We start from the raw sequence: 17,252 nt of genomic DNA, 5'->3' as shown, positions 1-17,252 counted from the left end.
GGTTCCACTACTGGTTTGGGCTCATAATAACTGATGGAAATAACTGACCAAATAACTGAAGTGTGAACTAAGCCTTAACATTTAGCCAAGCTTGACCTCTATGTTAATGGGGACATTGTGTTACTTGCTGGCCATCTTTCTGCTGACAGTTTTTCTCCGTTCACAGCCAGCTTGTCTTGACCGGTTTCGTCGAACAGAAAAATATTTCCAGATTATGTAACAGATATAATTAGGCATTCAGGCTGAGGTCCCTGGAGACATCCGGTGCAGGACACTGAAAGTTTATATAGTACATAGTTGGTCTTTATCCCGATGACGCCATGTGCAGGGCTAATTACAGTATATTACTACTAGCCTTATCTACGTACATAAACAATTTTGCTTTTGTCATAATTTGAACCTTAAGATTTATTTATCCGGAGGGTCATTTTGATTTTTGGATATCATAGATTATTACATAGACTTGCTAATAAGATTATTTATTTCTTGTGCTTTGGCCTCTTATTTAACCCCTTCCTGACCGCCATATGGCTATATACCGCATACAGAAGGCACCCGCGGCTAATGTCCGCGACCGGCAGTAATGCCGATCGCGGACATTTAACCCTTCATATGCCGTGGCCAATTCTGACCGTGGCATCTGAATGCTGAAAACCTAGAAACCTGGAAATCTGTTCCGGCTTCCCCCGGTGGGGAGTGGGGAAGCCGGAGTGTGTCAGCAGCAGCACCTGTCTTGTGGGTTACAGGAAGCTGCTGCTTAGTAATTTCTATGGAGCCCCTGCCTGTAGCAGGGCTATAAAGAAATATAGTAAAATGCATTGGAGCCTATGAGAATAGCAATCAATGATTGCTTGTTATCGTTCCCTATGGGAACTATAAAAAGAAATGTTAAAAGAAATGTTTTTATGAATAAAAAAAATAAAAATTCTAATCAACCCCTATTCCTCAAAATTAAAAAAAAAAAAAAAAACATATAATAAAAAAAAATGCACATCATACAGTAGGTATCCCAGTGTGCAAACATGCCCGCACTATTAAAAATGTAATCCCATACGGAAGACGTTGAAACGGAAAAAGTCAAAATGGCTGATTTGTTGTTTTTTTAGTTGCTTCTCCTCCCATCAAAAATTAAATAAAAAGTGATCAAAAAGTCATACACTTCCCAAAATGGTATCACTGAAAAGTACAGATCACCCGCAACAAATGAGTCTTCACATAGCTCCACATACATAAATGCAAAAAAGGTATAGGGGTCAGAATATGGAGACTAAAAGAAATTTTATTTTTATTTTTTCCAGTATGAAAATGCAATAAAAATTATACATATGTGGTTTTGCCAGATTCATACTGACCCCTAGAATGAAAGTAACTGGTCAGTTTTATGGTATTGGGAATGCCGTAAAAACAAAACCCCCCAAAAACTTATGGAATTGTGTTTTTTCTAATTTCACCCCATTTATAATTTTTTTCCAGCTTCCCACCACATTGTATGCAACCGTCAATAGTGCCATTAGAAAGGGCATCCCGTCTCACAAAAAACAAGCCCTCATACAGCTGTGTGAACAGAAAAATAAAAAAAAGTTATGGCTTTGGGAGGGCTGGGAGTAAAAAAACGAAAATTTTAAATTGCCCGGTCATGAAAGGGTTAAAGGGGTAATCCGGCACTAAATATTCTTCTGATTCGTCACAGAGACTTGTTAGAAATGCAATAAATGGTGGAATATTAGCTTGAATGCCGACCAGTTCCTGAAAAGAAGAGATACAGAGTTCTCCGGATTACCCTAAACTGCGTTGCACTTCTTTAGACATGACCAAAAATTTTAATTCTCCCCCTAAAATACCACTGATTTAAAGGAACACACCAGGAATAAACTAATGCTCTGTCATGCCTGATGCAGGGCCTGTGGAGGTGGTGCATGACCACTATCTTCGCAGTTTTTTTGAGTAAAGTACCATCCAGGGGCGTACACAGATGTTATAGGGCTCCATAGCAAAACTTAGTATGGGCCCCCTGCACCTAGTTTCCCCCATGTATGTGCGTCAATCACTCCCAGGCAATGCAGAACATGCGCAACTCCAAAGATTACTGACCAATTTACTTTTTTTTTAAGTGGAAGAAATTTTAATTAAATATAAACTGTAATAAAAAAAGTTTACTTCAACCTCAACCCACTTTATCCGGCAGGTGCTTTTGAACACCATATTTCTCAAAGTATTTACACCCGAAAATCGGCAAAAAGACATTGATAAATCTCCTGTTTCTCTTCTATTACAAAGCTACCTGGCAGCAGCCACCACTAGGTGGAGCTCAGTGAATAGGAATTAATACAACTACCATGGAAGCTGTAATAATCGGTTTACATTGAGCTCCCCCTAGTGGTGGCTGTGTGAAAATGCCGTATTTTCTAAAGGGGAAGAGACGAGTAAGTTCCATGCAGGCACCTCCTTCCCCCAGGCTCCATAGCAGTCACGTGGCCATCAATTAGAGGTATGCCACCCCTCATGCCCCGCACTAGGCATACCATGCTGTACTATTTCTTCCTACAGTATTTCTTTATTTATCTCAAGGAGTAGCAGCAGTAAAAAAGACTAATAATAAGATGCAGGAACTCTGGTCTCTGCTGCCATCTGAAAACATAGCAATAAAAAATAATATTTAAAGGGGTTGTCGCACCGTTACTAAGGTGAGATGAGACACAGTCCGGACCACCCTGCCGGCAGGTAGACAGCAGAATGTGGCGGCGCTCGCTGTTGCAGTAGCTCTTATTGCGGTGCCTGGGAGCTACAAAAACAGTGTAGCACAGGAAGCTATGCTATGTCTGAGTTAAAGGGGTTATCCAAGGCTGGAAATGGCGCCCCATACGTCTGGGCCCCTCACACTGATTCTACTTACCCGGCTCCCCGCGCCGCTCCTGGTCCGGGGACTGCTGCAGCTGCTTCTCCCCGAACACGGATGAAAACATCCGGTGTCAGGGGGGAGCAGCCGTATTTTCTTTCTGCTTTCGTTCCGTTTAGTTTTTTTGCGCACCGTATGCGTAACCATTCACTTCAATGGATCTACAAAAACAATGGAAGGTACTCCGTGTGCATTCCGTTTCCGTATTTCCGTTCTTCAAAAAAGTTGTGCATGTCCTATTATTGTCCGCAAATCACGGTCCAAGACCCTATTCAAGTCAATGGGTCCGCAAAAAGGACGGAACGCACACGGAACCCATCCGTATTTCATCCGTATTTTGTGGATCCATACTGTAGAAATGCTATGTCCAGCCCATATTGCTTATGTGTTTGGTGATTAATAAGTTACTGTTTCCCCTTCCGATCTGCAAAAAACGGATTGCATACGGAAACCATACAGATATGTTTTGTGGAATAACGGAACGGAAGAGGACTTAAGGCCTCATGCACACGACCGTTTTACGGCTCCGCATCCGAGCCGCAGTATTTGCGGCTCGGGTGCTGACCCATTCCCTTCAATGGGGCCGCAAAAGATGCGGGCAGCATTCCGTGTGCTGTCCACATTCGTTGCTCCGTTCTGTGGCCCCGCAAAAAAAATATAGCATGTCATATTCTTGTCCGTTTTGCGGACAAGAATAGGCATGTCTACAATGGGCCGCCCGTTCCGTTCAGCAAATTGCAGAAGGCACACGGGCGGCTTTTGTTTTTTTGCAGATCCGCGGTTTGCAGACCGCAAAAAACGGTATGGTCGTGTGCATAAGGCCTAAATCAGAGAAAAAAACCTCTTAGATACGGAACAACGGATCTGTGAAAAACGGACCGCAAAACAACAACGGCCGTGTGCATGAGGCCTAATTACAATTGCGAGCAAGGTAGCCAAGTGTGAGAAGGAAAGCAGAACAAATAAGATTGCAAAAGCAAATAAGATGTAATTTTAGGGTACTTTCGCACTAGCACTAGGGGCTCTATACCGGCAAAGAACTGATCAGTTTTATCCTAATGCATTCTGAATGGAGACCAATCCGTTCAGGATGCATCAGGATATCTTCAGTTCAGTCCATCTTACGTTCTAACACTTGCCAGAATGCCGGATCCCACATTATTTTCCATTGAAATGCATTAATGCCGGATCCTGCACCAAGTGTTCCGGCAAAACGGATCCGGTTTTCCCGTTCTGTTCATTCGCAGACCTTTAAAAATGCAAAAAAAATAAATACTGGATCAATTTTTCCGGATGACACCGGAGAGACGGATCCAGGGTGTTTCAATGCATTTGTTAGACGGATCCGCATCCGGATCCGTCTACAAATGCTATGCGTTTGCACACGGATTTCCGGATCCGGCAGGCGGTTCTGGCGACAAAACTGCCCGCCGGGTCTTCACAACGCAAGTTTGAAAGTACCCTTTATCTATCCCTGCAAGGCCGCATATTGATTTTGATGTAGGAGAGCAGGAGAGGGTTCAAAAACATGTAAGTAGATTATTAAATAGGAGGAAATAATGAGGCTTGAAAGATTGGGCCCATTCAGCTCGGAAAAAGATGCCTTTGATCTCTAAATACATGTGTGGTGAGTACAAAGAACTGGCGTATGATTTATTTGTCCCAAAAAACAGGATTAGTGATGATCGAGCATGCTCGGCACATGGCGGTAATCGGCCGAATACCGCATGTGCTCATGTGCAATGCTCGAGTCTCCTCCCCACACGTTTTGCGACTGCTACGCAGCCAATAAACGTGCAGGAAGGTACTGCCCTCACTGTAATGTCGTAACCATGTTGGCTGCTGGAATTACAGTGATTGGCTGGCCGGAACGCGTCATCGGGTGCTTTATAGCACCCGATGACGCATGTTTGGCTTATTCTTAGTCAGGGAGAGCTGTGCTGAAGAAGGGACAGTGGGCATGTATGTCTGACCTCTGTGAGGTTTTAAGAAACGTTGAGGAATCAACACAGATGGTGAGCGGCAATAACGCTATTATCAGCGTAACCATCCCACTTCTGTGTCTACTCAAACGCTCGCTGCTCACAATTAAGGACAACGCTTTGCATGTGGAGGAGGTGGAAATGGGGGAAGACATTACTCAGGGTGATAGTCAGACCACCCTCAGTTCGTCTTCTCAGCGCGAATTGGACAATGAAGAGGAGGAGGAGCAGGAGACGGTTGCCTCCGCTACAGAGGGTAGTACCCATTGAAGTTTAATTCCATCTGTTCTGCGTGAGTGGGCAGAAAAGGAGGAAGAGAATGAGAAGATTGAGAGTCATCCTCCTGATGACGACAGTGAAGTCTTGCCTGTTGGTACTCTGGCACACATGGCTGACTTCATGTTAGGCTGCCTTTCCAGCGACCCGCGCGTTTTACGCATTTTAGACAACACGGATTACTGGTTCTTCACCCTTCTTGACCCCTGCTACAAAGAGAACTTCTCATCTCTCATTTCTCTGGTGGAGAGGAGAGGACGCGCAAAACGGTGCAATACGAGTCCGTAGTTCCTTGGGCAACCGAGGAGGGGAGACGAGGGGAACACACAGCAGTTCCAACAGAGGCAGGGCAACACTCTCCAAAGCCTAGGACAGTTTCATGACACCCGCCAGCACCCTCACCCTGATGCGTGGCCTAGTGTCACAAGGAGGGAACATTTTTGGAAGATGATGAAGGAGTACATAGCAGACCGTGTCAGCTTCCTCAATGATCCCTCAGTGCCTTAAAACTACTGGGTGTCCAAGCTGGACACGTGGCACGAACTGGTGCTCTATGCCTTGGAGATGCTGGCCTGCCCTGCCGCCAGCATTTTGTCTGAGCGGGTATTTAGTGCTGCTGGTGGCATTATAACAGATAAGCGTATCCGCCTGTCTGCTGAAAATGCTGACAGGTTGACTCTTATAAAAATGGCCTGGATTGACCATGACTTCTCGACTCCACCAGAGAAAAGCGGCTGAACATAAAGGCATATGTACTGAATACACTGTATTCCCATGCACCCCTTCCACGACAAACAAGGGTATTTGATAAAATCTTCCTTTTCTCATCCTCCTCCTCCATTTCCATCATATCAACATGCTTATTCGTCGCATATAATGCCCATTGCATATAATGTTTTACTGGGTCAGCTCACCTACAGGCCCTCGCATATAATTTTTTAGAGGGTCAGCTCACCAGCAGGCCCTCACCTACAATCTTTTACAGGGTAAGCTCACCCGCAGGCCTTCGTATATAATGTTTTACAGGGTCAGCTCACCAGCACCTAAAATTTTTACAGGGTCAGCTCACCTGCAGGCCCTCGCATATAATAATTTTATGGGTCAGCTCAGCTGCAGGCCCTCGCATATAATTTTTCCGGATGACACCGGAGAGACGGATCCGTATAATCGGCATGTTTGTCATGAGGAAGGACCCACATATCCAAGAGGTCTGAAACGCGTAGATTTACACTTGTATACGGATTTTATAACGCTGGAATAAAGTTACAATACTTCACCTGAACTGAGCTGGATATTTCTTCACTATTTTCTGGACTTTACCGCATCCAGGTGCGGCATCCGTGCACAACAGGTGATTCAACCACCGCAGGTGAGAGCTGCCTTACAATTCTATAATTTTTTTGAGGGTCAGCTCACCAGCAGGCCTTAACCTACAATCTTTTACAGGGTCAGCTCACCTGCAGGCCCGCACCTAAAATCTTTTACAAGGTCATCTCACCTGCAGGCCATCAATCATAATTTTTCAAGGGTGTATGATGCCCTCCTTTATGTGTATCAAAGGGTGTATTGGAGCACCGGTTACTTGTAATTTTTGGCAGCCCTTTCACTTAGTGCATAGGCTTTATAAGTCCCACTACCTGAACAATTGTACCACAATGTGAATGAGACCCTCCTTTATGTGATATACAGGTTGTATCGGAGTGCCTCTTCCTTGTAATGTTTGGCAGCACTTGTACTTTATATACAAGTAAATATACAGGAAAGAATGTTTCCTAACAATTTTTCCTTCGTCTAAAATCGATTTTATCTTCGGTTTTGTGCGTATTATTGTCAGTCTGTAAAAGTGGCGTACTACTCGGACAACATCGTTCCCAGCAGCGACCTGGGAGTCCAAGATGCATCCATACATCCACCCTATGCTGTTCCCATCAATTTAGGAACTTTTCTTATGAACCAGGCACCCTCCCTTCTTCAGAGCAGGGGGTGCCTGGTTTAATGCTCGGGTTCTCCCATTGACTTCCATTGTGCTCGGGTGCTCGGTAGATCACCCGAGCATCCCGGGGTGTTCGGCCCGAGCACCCTGAGCACTATGGTGCTCGATCAATACTAACCAGGATACAATCATTAAGTGTGGCGGAAAGGTGATTTAGATATCAATAAGGGAAAGGATTCTTTACAGTTAGGCCCCTTGCAGAAGAGCGTGAGCAGATTAGGTCCTCATGCGTTGCGGATGCGATTTCGCAAGCAAGTTCATTCTGTTTTGTATGCGATTGCATTCAGTTGTTCAGTTTTTATTGCGGGGTGCAATGCGCATTGATGCGTTTTTCACGCGCGTGATAACAAACTGAAGGTATACAAACAACATCTCTTAGCAACCATCCGTGAAAATCGCATGGCATCCGCATTCACTTCTATGGGGCCAGCGTTGCGTGAAAAACGCTGAATATAGAACATGCTGCGATTTTCACGCATCGCACAAGTGATGCGTGAAAACCAACGCTCATGTACACAGACCCATTGAAATGAATGGGTCCAAATTCAGTCCGGGCGCAATGCGTTCGCATCACGCATTGCACCCACGCTGAATACTCGCTCGTGTGAAAGGGGCCTTAGGGTAGTCAAGCTATGCAGTGCCCTAACCAAAGAGATAACGATGGCAGATACTACGTCAGCATTTACGAAAGGGCAAGATGCTTGTCTAATTAAACGGCATTGAGGGTTCTAATAAATCTAACAATTCATGTTCTATAATTGACCGAGAAGGGTCGGACTTGAGGAACCAATGTTCCACCCATGTAACTATGATGGTAAAGTTCAGCTCTGTTAGAACTACAGCCTTCACATTTCTCCCTTTCTAGTAAAAGACAGTAAAAAGACGCCTTTGTCTGATAATAATATTTCTTCACTATAACCATTTTAGGAACAGAATTTACTACTTCTCAATCCTGTTATAAATAGCAGATCTACAATTAAAAATATCTAATCCAGCGTCAGTTCATGAATGAAAGGATTAAAAAAAAGACGTGGCACGGGTTTATTTTGGCTTTCTTCGACTAAAGGCGGAATTGTTTGCTGGGATCATTTATAGCTTTGTAAATTAGATGTTCTATATTTTACCCGACAGCAGCGGCAGCACATAACCCTTCATGGCTGCAGGCGGTGGGATCTTACAGCGTCCACATCACACAGGGGATCATTCCACTTGTCCATGAATAATGTCCTTCTCCCCAGCACTATAAAGCAGCTATTGTGTTCCTTTTATTCTTTGGTGTCCCCGGACCTTGAGTTATTAAAGTTTTGTAGTAAATTTTCCGTACATTTAATTCTTCTTAAAAAGGACCTCTTCAAAGGACCGGACACCATCACATTTTGTACCAATTTATATCAAATCATTTGATGCCCCTCAAAAGTAAATTCAACATTAAATTCAGTAATTTGTGGCTCAATCCCTGTCCATAGTTGTCTTATGTTGCGTAAGTGATTCTTTGGGACCATTTCCAAAAAGGAGGAGAAATTCCAGAATCTGACCCCCTACTCTCACTTCCCCAGACAGAGCAACTGGTAAACCAATACATATTATTTCCAATGTCTCAAGTAGTTTCTCCTGTTGGTTCAAGGGATTCTTTGGAGGACTTCACATCAAACGTTCAAATGAAAAATGTCTGGGAGACGTCTGTGAAAAAAAGCGTACGTGTTTCATCCACGAAGCTGTCCGTGAAGGATCCATGGTTGGTCCGTGTGTCAGTTTTTACCATCCGTGTATCATCCGTAATTCACTGACGTTGTTCAGCTGAATATTAATTAAAATAAGAATCTCCTATTAGTCTTCAGTGAAAAATGGACGCAACACGGACACAACACGGATGCGTGTCAGTGATTTTCACTGACCCATAGACTTCAATGGTCATGCTTGATCTGCATCACAGATCAAAGTAGTGCATGTCCCCGTAATTTTTTTACTGACCCAAGGTCAGTAAAAAACTACTGGAATGTGAACAGACACATTTAAATCAACAGGTAAGTGTGCTGTCCGCAGAAAATGTCAAGTCAGTTAAAAAACGAAAATATGGACGAGGCCTCAGGACGTAGGAACAGGGTCTTCAGCAGTGATAGGTAGTGCCATGTTGGTGGTGGGATACCGTACGTGTGCATGACCTCTACCACCTGTGGAGTCTTACATTTTGATAAAGAAAGCTTAGATTTTGGATCAGTGTCATATATGAAAATCTTGATTTTTACCTCAGTTTTTGTGTCATTGAAAAGGTAAAGAGGGTGTTGACCATTTTGAAGACCAAGGGTGAGCAGATGTCTCAACCGTAAGTCGTCGGCCACCATAAAAAAGCAAGGATCCATTTGAAGGAGGCAAAATGAAAGAAATTAGATACGTTTGGTTTATGTCTGGATGTCCTTTTGTTCTTTTCCAATATGGTGGAAAATTCACATGGAAATGACAGTGTTTAACATGGCTCCCACGGGCTGTAATCTGTTACAGTGCAGGGAATCGTTTTTTTGGAGGATGCATGATTATATTCTGACTGAAGGCCAAGATTAGAGGGTTTAGGACAAGGAAATCATAGATCTTGGCCAGAAGTTTCCTCATCTACTATTCACTTAAACATAAACGATCAGACATGTTCCCCTTAGGATGAAAACAAATCTAGCAGTTCAGTACATCAGTACAGTGTGGGCCTATAGAGTTGGGCACTAGATTACAGGCCCAGTTGTACTCATTTTCAGAAATGATTCAAAATGGCCATCACATGTCAACTAGAGTTTTCTAGTGGTATTGTTGCCCATGGCAACCAATCGGAGACCACCACTACTTCTCCAGTTAACTTTGGTTGCTATGAGCAACAAGTAGTTTATTTATAGGTGGTGCAGAAATAGTAGCCCACCACCCCACCCCAAACCCTGGACCTTGGGTCCAAAGGGAACTAAAGGCCCCTCTCCCACAATAGAGGACACCAGCATTACAAATGGTGCCTGGTAGGTGGATGGCCCAGTTACAGATTTTGCATTTGGCCTTACTTTACACCTCTGGCCATAAATTCACTTTCTCTGAGAAGTTTTAGTACATAAGATCAACTGGGGCAAATTTGCCAATACTTGAAATGAGCAGAGTAAGAAGGTAATATGGTGGGTGCTACCAAACAATGCCAAGTTGATATACTGGTTGCGACTAAGGTGTAAAGGAAAACTGACTTAGTTGCCCCTTGCAACCAATCAGATTCCGCCTTTCATTTTTTAGAGTTCCTCTGCAAAATGAAAGGTGAGATCTGATTGGTTGCTAGGAGCAACTAAGCCAGTTTTTGTTTAGAACAGTTTTGATAACTCTCCCCCTGATATGTCTACAAGAAGAAAGTCCTCGTTCCATAAGACGGACTTTGTTGTCCATAGCAACCAGTCAGAGCTCAGATTTCATTTGTCAGGAGCACTGTAAGAAAACCAAGCTTTGCTGCAATTGGTTGCCATGGGCAACAAAGACAGTTTTTCTTTTAGACAGGTTGATAGCTCAGCTTCCATCCCTATCTACTGTACCAACTGGAAGGCAGAGTAGGGGGGTTCCCCAATGTCTTCTATCAGGGAAACCTGGATGAAACAAGTTGGATTTGATCTGCCCAATCTCATGACTATGTAAGCGGCGCCAAAGATCACTGTCAGACGCTCACCTGTCTACTACAAACTACGTTTGACCAAGTAGAGAAGAAAAACAAATATTCATCTACACAAATCCAGATTATTTTAGTTCTTCTAGAATCTAAATAATTTTCTTACTACATCCACCAATTAAACCAAGTAGGAACGCGCTGTAAAACGCTCAGGTCTGAACCCAGCCTAATGGAAATTTGCACTACATCACACGGCTAGGAAAGACTCAAAATCACAGATACAGCAGAGCTTAGTTTGTAAACTTAAAATATCACACAATGTTAGGGCTCATTCAGATGGCTGTAGTGTTTTGTGGTCCACAAATTGCAGATCCGCAAAACACGGAAACCAGCTGTGTGCATTCAGCATTTTGCGGACCGCACATGCGGACAAGAATAGGACTTGTTCTATCTTTCTTGAAGTTGCGGAACGGATGCGGACCCATTCATACGGTCATCTGAATGAGCCCTTATCTGGGTTCTACGAAGGGCATCAGGGATCACATAGTTTTTTTATATTTACATACAGAAACATGTAGCAGAGCTGAGTTTCTCATGTGTGCACCACCTCATCCTGCTATCTTGATGTGTTATCTTTTTTAATCTCAGTCTTCAAGTTAAAGCTTTAAGGCAGGGATGTCAAACTTGTGGCCCTCAAGCTGTTGCAAAACTACAACTTCCATCAGGCCCAGACATGATGGGAGTTGTAGTTTTGACATCCCTGGTTTAAGGCATGACATACTCAGCTCTGCTACATATATATGGGGTCATTTATCAAACTGGTCTAAAGTAGAACTGGCTTAGTTGCCTATAGCAACCAATCAGATTCCACCTTTCATTTTTGACAGCTGCTATGGAAAATGAAAGGTGGAATCTGATTGGTTGCTATGGGCAACCAAGGTTTACTTTACAACAGTTTGATAAATGACCCCAATAGTGTAAATTATTATAATTTTTGGTGTGTGTCTATTTCCTTATATTTTTAAACCTCCTAAGGGTAGTTCTCTTTTTAGGATTATCATCTTTGAAAAGAAAATTACATTTATTATCAAAATATTGTATAGACCCAAAGGGTTGCTTTAGGCCTCCTGCACACGACCGTATGGCTTTTATAGTATTTTGTGGTCCGTTTTTCATGGATCCGTTGTTTTGTTTTTTGTTTCGGTAGTGTTTCCGCTTCCGTTCCGTTTTTTCATTTGGCTTCCGTTTTTGATCCGTTTTTTGCGGATCGCAAATGGAAACAGAAGCATCCAATAATGTTTAAACAGTAAGTACATAAAAAAATTGGGCTGGGCATAAAATTCTCAATAGATGGTTCCGCAAAAACGGAACGGATACGGAAGACATTCGGAAGCATTCCGTATGCATTCAGTTTTTTTTTTTTTTTTTGCGGACCCATTGACTTGAATGGAGCCACGGATCGTTTTTTGCGGCCAATAATAGGTCATGTTCTATGTTAGAACGGAAATACTGAAACGGAAGGCATACGGAGTACCTTCCGTTTTTTTTTTGCGGATCCATTGAAATGAATGGTTCCGTATACGGAACGCAAAAAACGGAGGGGAAACGGAAAAAAAACACGTTCTTGTGAGGGTTTTTTTTTCATTTCTTTTCATTTATATCATTATTATTATATTTATATAAATACCAATGTTTTTTTCATTTCAAAACAACTTTTTTGACTAAGAATATTCAAATAAAATATAACAAAAATAAATAAATAAGGAATTAACAAAATGAATTGAATATAGTGTAATATAGTATTTCATACCTGATAGCCCTGCGTCGTCCTGAGACGTCATGTATCATGTATCTTGTCAGGTCATAGAGAAGCCAAAAAGTGACAAAAACATGTCCACAAAGTTACATATCCTCGTCAGTGCCTGGTGTGATCAGAGCTTTGGATGGTGCTGTGACTAGGACTAGTGACTTTATACTGATCTCCAGGCTGTCTTGTCTGATGTGTCCGACCACAGCCAATGGGGTGTAACAAGGGGGGCAGGACAGTCCCAATACTATGATAAGCACAGAGGGATGTTCCAAAAAAACAAAACAAAAAACGAATTGCCTGTCACAAGGGAAATAGTGAGTTTAGTGCAGTGAGAACTGCATGAAGGAGTCGGTGTTTGATGTTTCTATAGGGACTGTCCCCATCCGTTATGAAAAGCTTCAGCCAGTTTTTTTTGCAAGACCAGTCATATGTATACATAGGCGTCATTTATCATCTACACATGATGCTACGATGGAACTATTGCCTCTGCTTGTGAGATTTTTGTGCTCTGGACCTTGTGATGTGGCCATAAACAGTAGTTAGTGCTGCCTGCATTGCTTCCCACAATGCGTCGTAAATGATTGGGACCATGTATTCATCATCTCAGATGACAACCTAAAATATATGGAGTAATGCGGTCACAAACTCAACGGTGTAAAAAAAAAAAAAGGCTTACCTGCCATAACTCTGGCTGGATGGGATCTGCGGGTCCGTCGAGGGCAGCACTAGAGATGCCCACAATAAAGGGAACGCATCAAACTTCTATGCCAGTTTTCTCATGTGCAAAACTAGCAAAGTTTGGCAAAAGTCCAGTATTGCATCATCATTTTTCTCCATTTTCTGACAACCTCAGCATGTCAGAAATCTACACCAGCTCTTGGTTTGTGTAGATTCGATTTTTTGGTGCAGGAATCTCTTGTCCATTAATAATTCAGGTGCAAAGTACATCAGTGTATTTCTTTATTAAGACTGGCAGCCTTAAAGGGGTTCTCCAGGAATACCTCCGTAAACAGAAGATTGATACTTACTTGCTCCCCTCCTCCATGTTCTGGTCCCTGGATTGTTTTATTCTGGAAATAAGGGCACCGAAGTGCTAGTGGCTCACCAGTCTTCCTAATAGGTAGGTGCGCGCCCCTCATCTAACCTTATTCAACAACAGTGCCAATATATCTCATGGCAATTTTGAGACTTGATATCGTATGACACCTGGAGTTCTCTTTTTGTTCCATAGACTGGCTATTTAAACGCGGAAGATCTATGCCAATGATATTGGATGATATGACATCCAACGATTGAAGTACTGATATTTTGCTGCTTATATGTTGAATTGTTTTAGAGCTTTTACATGTTTAGATTTGTGTGACAATCAAATAAATTACCTTTTGAAATACTTTACACGTGTTGCCAAATACAGAGTGCCCCCCATCCAGTTCTTTCATTGTTTTATTCTGGAGCTGCATGGGCATGGTCACATGCTCCGCTGCAACCAATGACTGGCTTCAGAGGTGCTTCTGGCCAGGGATTGTTCTGCCTTGATACCTTTTCCCAGCGTGGCTGAACTCGCCATGCTAATTATACTTACTTGATGCCCACCACCAGGTTCCAGCTCCATTGCTGTCCCTCCAGCTCTGCAGGTTCCTAGTCTCCAATATCTAGTTTGACATGGGTCATGTGTCTTCTGCCGCCAATGACTGACCAAAATGGTGACAAATCACCCATGTGTCACGTGACCCAGTGACATGATGCACGGGTGACAAATGACCTCTGTGGCGAGCCGTTAGCTGCAGTGGTAACGTGACCTTTGTCAAAACGGATGTTGACCAGTAAAAGTGTGACCAGTAAAAGTGGTTGAGAAGGACCTACGATGATGTCACCATCATGTGACCAGTGCAGGAGAAGGCGTCAGTGAAGAGGAGAAGAAGTCATGTTATTTACATGGGACTGTATTTTGGAGGGGGCTGTAGATTGAGTGGGATGTTATTTACATGGGACAGTATATTGGAGAGGGCTGGAGAGATGGTGTGATGGTAATTACATGGGACTGTATGGCAGAGAGAGGGAAATAGTGTTATTTACATGGGACTGTATGTTGGAGGGGAGTGATGTTATTTACATAGGACTGTATTTTGGAGGGGGCAGGAAAGATGGTGTGATGTTATTTACATGAGACTGTATGGTGGAGGCGGGAATATAACTACAGGGGGCACTGCAAATCCAGGGGAAATTCCAGGGGCGTTCTTATTACTACTGGGGGCTCTATAGGAGGGACTTATAGATCCGCCTTATTTCTACTAAGAGCACTATGGGCCTTATTACTACTGAGGGATCTATAGAGAGCTTTATTACCATTGGGGAACAATATGGGGGCCTTATTTCTACTGGGGGCTCTGTGATGGTATTATTAATACTGGAGGGCTCTTCTACTAATGGGGGCACTCTTGGGGAGCACTATTACAGTTGGGGACACTGTAGAGGGCAGTATTACTATGGGGGCACACATTTTTCTTCAGGATAGAATCACTCAGTAAACAGAGTCACTGGCACTATTGATGTATGTATCTAGCATGCATAGCTGATTATTTTAATTGTAGTGTTCGAAACATTTTAAGGACAAGTAATAAATGTTAAATTTTAGACTTAGTAACATGTGTCAATCAGGGACATCTATGGTCCTAGTGACCAATTGTAAATAAAAATCACCCATGTGTCACGTGACCCAGTGACATGATGCACGGGTGACAAATGACCTCTGTGGCGAGCCGTTAGCTGCAGTGGTAACGTGACCTTTGTCAAAACGGATGTTGACACGGGGTGACCTGGGACCTGTAGAGCGTGTAGGACATTAATGGAGCCAGGACCCATCAGGACCTGTAGAGCTAGTAGGACATCCATGAAGCCAGAACCCAGCAGGGGATGAGGTAAGTATAATTACACTAAGGGGTCTGTGGAAAAGGTCCCCAGGGGTGGACAATCTCTTTAATAAACTCTTCATATTATGTTGAGGTGACCACCAGTGACTTTCACACCAGACTTCTCCAAGTGTTGCATTAGCAATGGGCTTGATTCATGAATTTTGGTGCACTTTTGATGTGGTCTCCTGTCATTAGCTCTGCCCACTGATTTTTTTTTTTTACTTCTTTGACAGTTCTTCTGTGTCCAGACTATTAATCCAGGTTTCACTGGTACCATAGATCGAGATGTCTATTTTTCCCAAATTAACAGAACCATCAGGAGCCACTGAAATTCTTCTAGGGACTTCTAGGTAATCAATTCTCCTGGACTGAGACCAGAGGACAGATGAAGCATTACACATATCACAATAAAATCAATGGCATTGTACTCTGGCTAATAGATAAATGTACAATCCCCCTCTATAAACCCCCTAGCAACAAGACACCCTAACTTCTAGTAAGCCAAACCAACATTTTTTTTTTTGTGACTACACACTTTGTAGGCCATTAATAATATTACTCTATAACGTTCATCTCAGGCTGATACGTCCACCAGATGACTCCTGTAATCAATCTTTATGCATAGGCTTATTCTACAACTTTATTAAATTAATAGATTCAGAATTTTTTGAAGAAAAAGTAGCGCTTCTCCTGCTATTTTGATATGTTACAGGCTCATATTAGCAGCTCATTCTGGCGCCACTTGCTGTAGAAACAGATGCCTGAATGTTGGGCACCCTGTAACTAGCCTAAAGTACACACAGATCCATTTATCTTCTTCTCGGAGAACTAATTGATGTATTCCCAGTAATAGGATTATCTACTTCTCACTCATTTATTTGGTGGGTTCTGGTATATACTTGACTTGATGCAACCCGGCATAGAATCTCTTCCCTTCAGGCACCATTGATTACATTAATTCATTATATGCCTGGATGGCAGAGCAATTACCACATCTTGATTTTCTTTGCCTCAGTTTCAATTTTTTTTTTAGGCCACATCCGTTTGTACTCATTCACACCAAGAGTGATGTTTTTTACTCTAAAATGTATTTTTTTTTAACTTTAATGTGTAGGTCGACTTCTCAGAGATAGGACATTACATAAAAATGGTTGATTCCACTTTTGCCCTAATTTTTTAAGTAATGGTCAATCAAAATCAGATATTTTGGATGCCTTTTATCCAGGGGTGCACCGCCGATAAGGCGAGGCGATTGCCTTGGGCAGCACCAGATAGGGACAAGTGGCGGGCAGCAGAAAGGCCTTGGGGAATGAGTGCTTTCATTGTTCGCCTCTGCATATTTAACTGTATCGCTATATTACCAGTATGTTTTGTAGCACTATATGTAATGTTTTCCAAGTGTGCCTTTACCAGTAAGGCTGGAGGGAAGGGGTTAGGTTGAGAAAAATTTTAGTTTTTGCTTCAGGCAGCAGAAAGGCTAGGTGCACCCCTGCTTTTATCTCATCTGTGGGCAACTTAAAGGGACACTTCCGTCAAATTCTTTTTCTCACATAGTCACAGCCTATAATTGAATATATTGCTTTATAAAAATACATGTTTTTCGGGAGATAACTTTTTGAAGTCTCGTCACGTATTCGATTTCCGATCCCAGATCTTTATCTTCCTTTTTAGTGGACTTTTAGCACAGCAGACAGTCTCGCTTGAAGGGGTTGTCTCAAGAAAAAATGTTCTACATTTTTCAAACAATCACCTGGATCTGAATACTTT

General features: G+C 42.7%; 1 protein-coding gene across 2 annotated transcripts in view; it reads right to left on the bottom strand.

Annotated features, from left to right (window-relative positions):
• The window catches only part of LOC122919387 (endothelin receptor type B-like), a 37,729-nt gene extending 25,018 nt beyond the window's left edge, over window positions 1-12,711 (bottom strand). For both annotated transcript variants that reach the window (XM_044268385.1, XM_044268384.1), the window contains exon 1: window positions 12,574-12,711. The gene's annotated coding sequence lies outside the window, so the exon portion shown is untranslated. The remainder of the gene's footprint in view (window positions 1-12,573) is intronic.
• Window positions 12,712-17,252: the final 4,541 nt, after the last annotated feature.

This window comes from Bufo gargarizans, chromosome 9 (assembly GCF_014858855.1).
Source record: "Bufo gargarizans isolate SCDJY-AF-19 chromosome 9, ASM1485885v1, whole genome shotgun sequence".
NCBI classification, from domain to species: Eukaryota; Metazoa; Chordata; class Amphibia; order Anura; family Bufonidae; genus Bufo; species Bufo gargarizans.
Note: the sequence above shows the minus strand (reverse complement) of the source record. Positions and strands in the feature narration are given on the sequence as shown.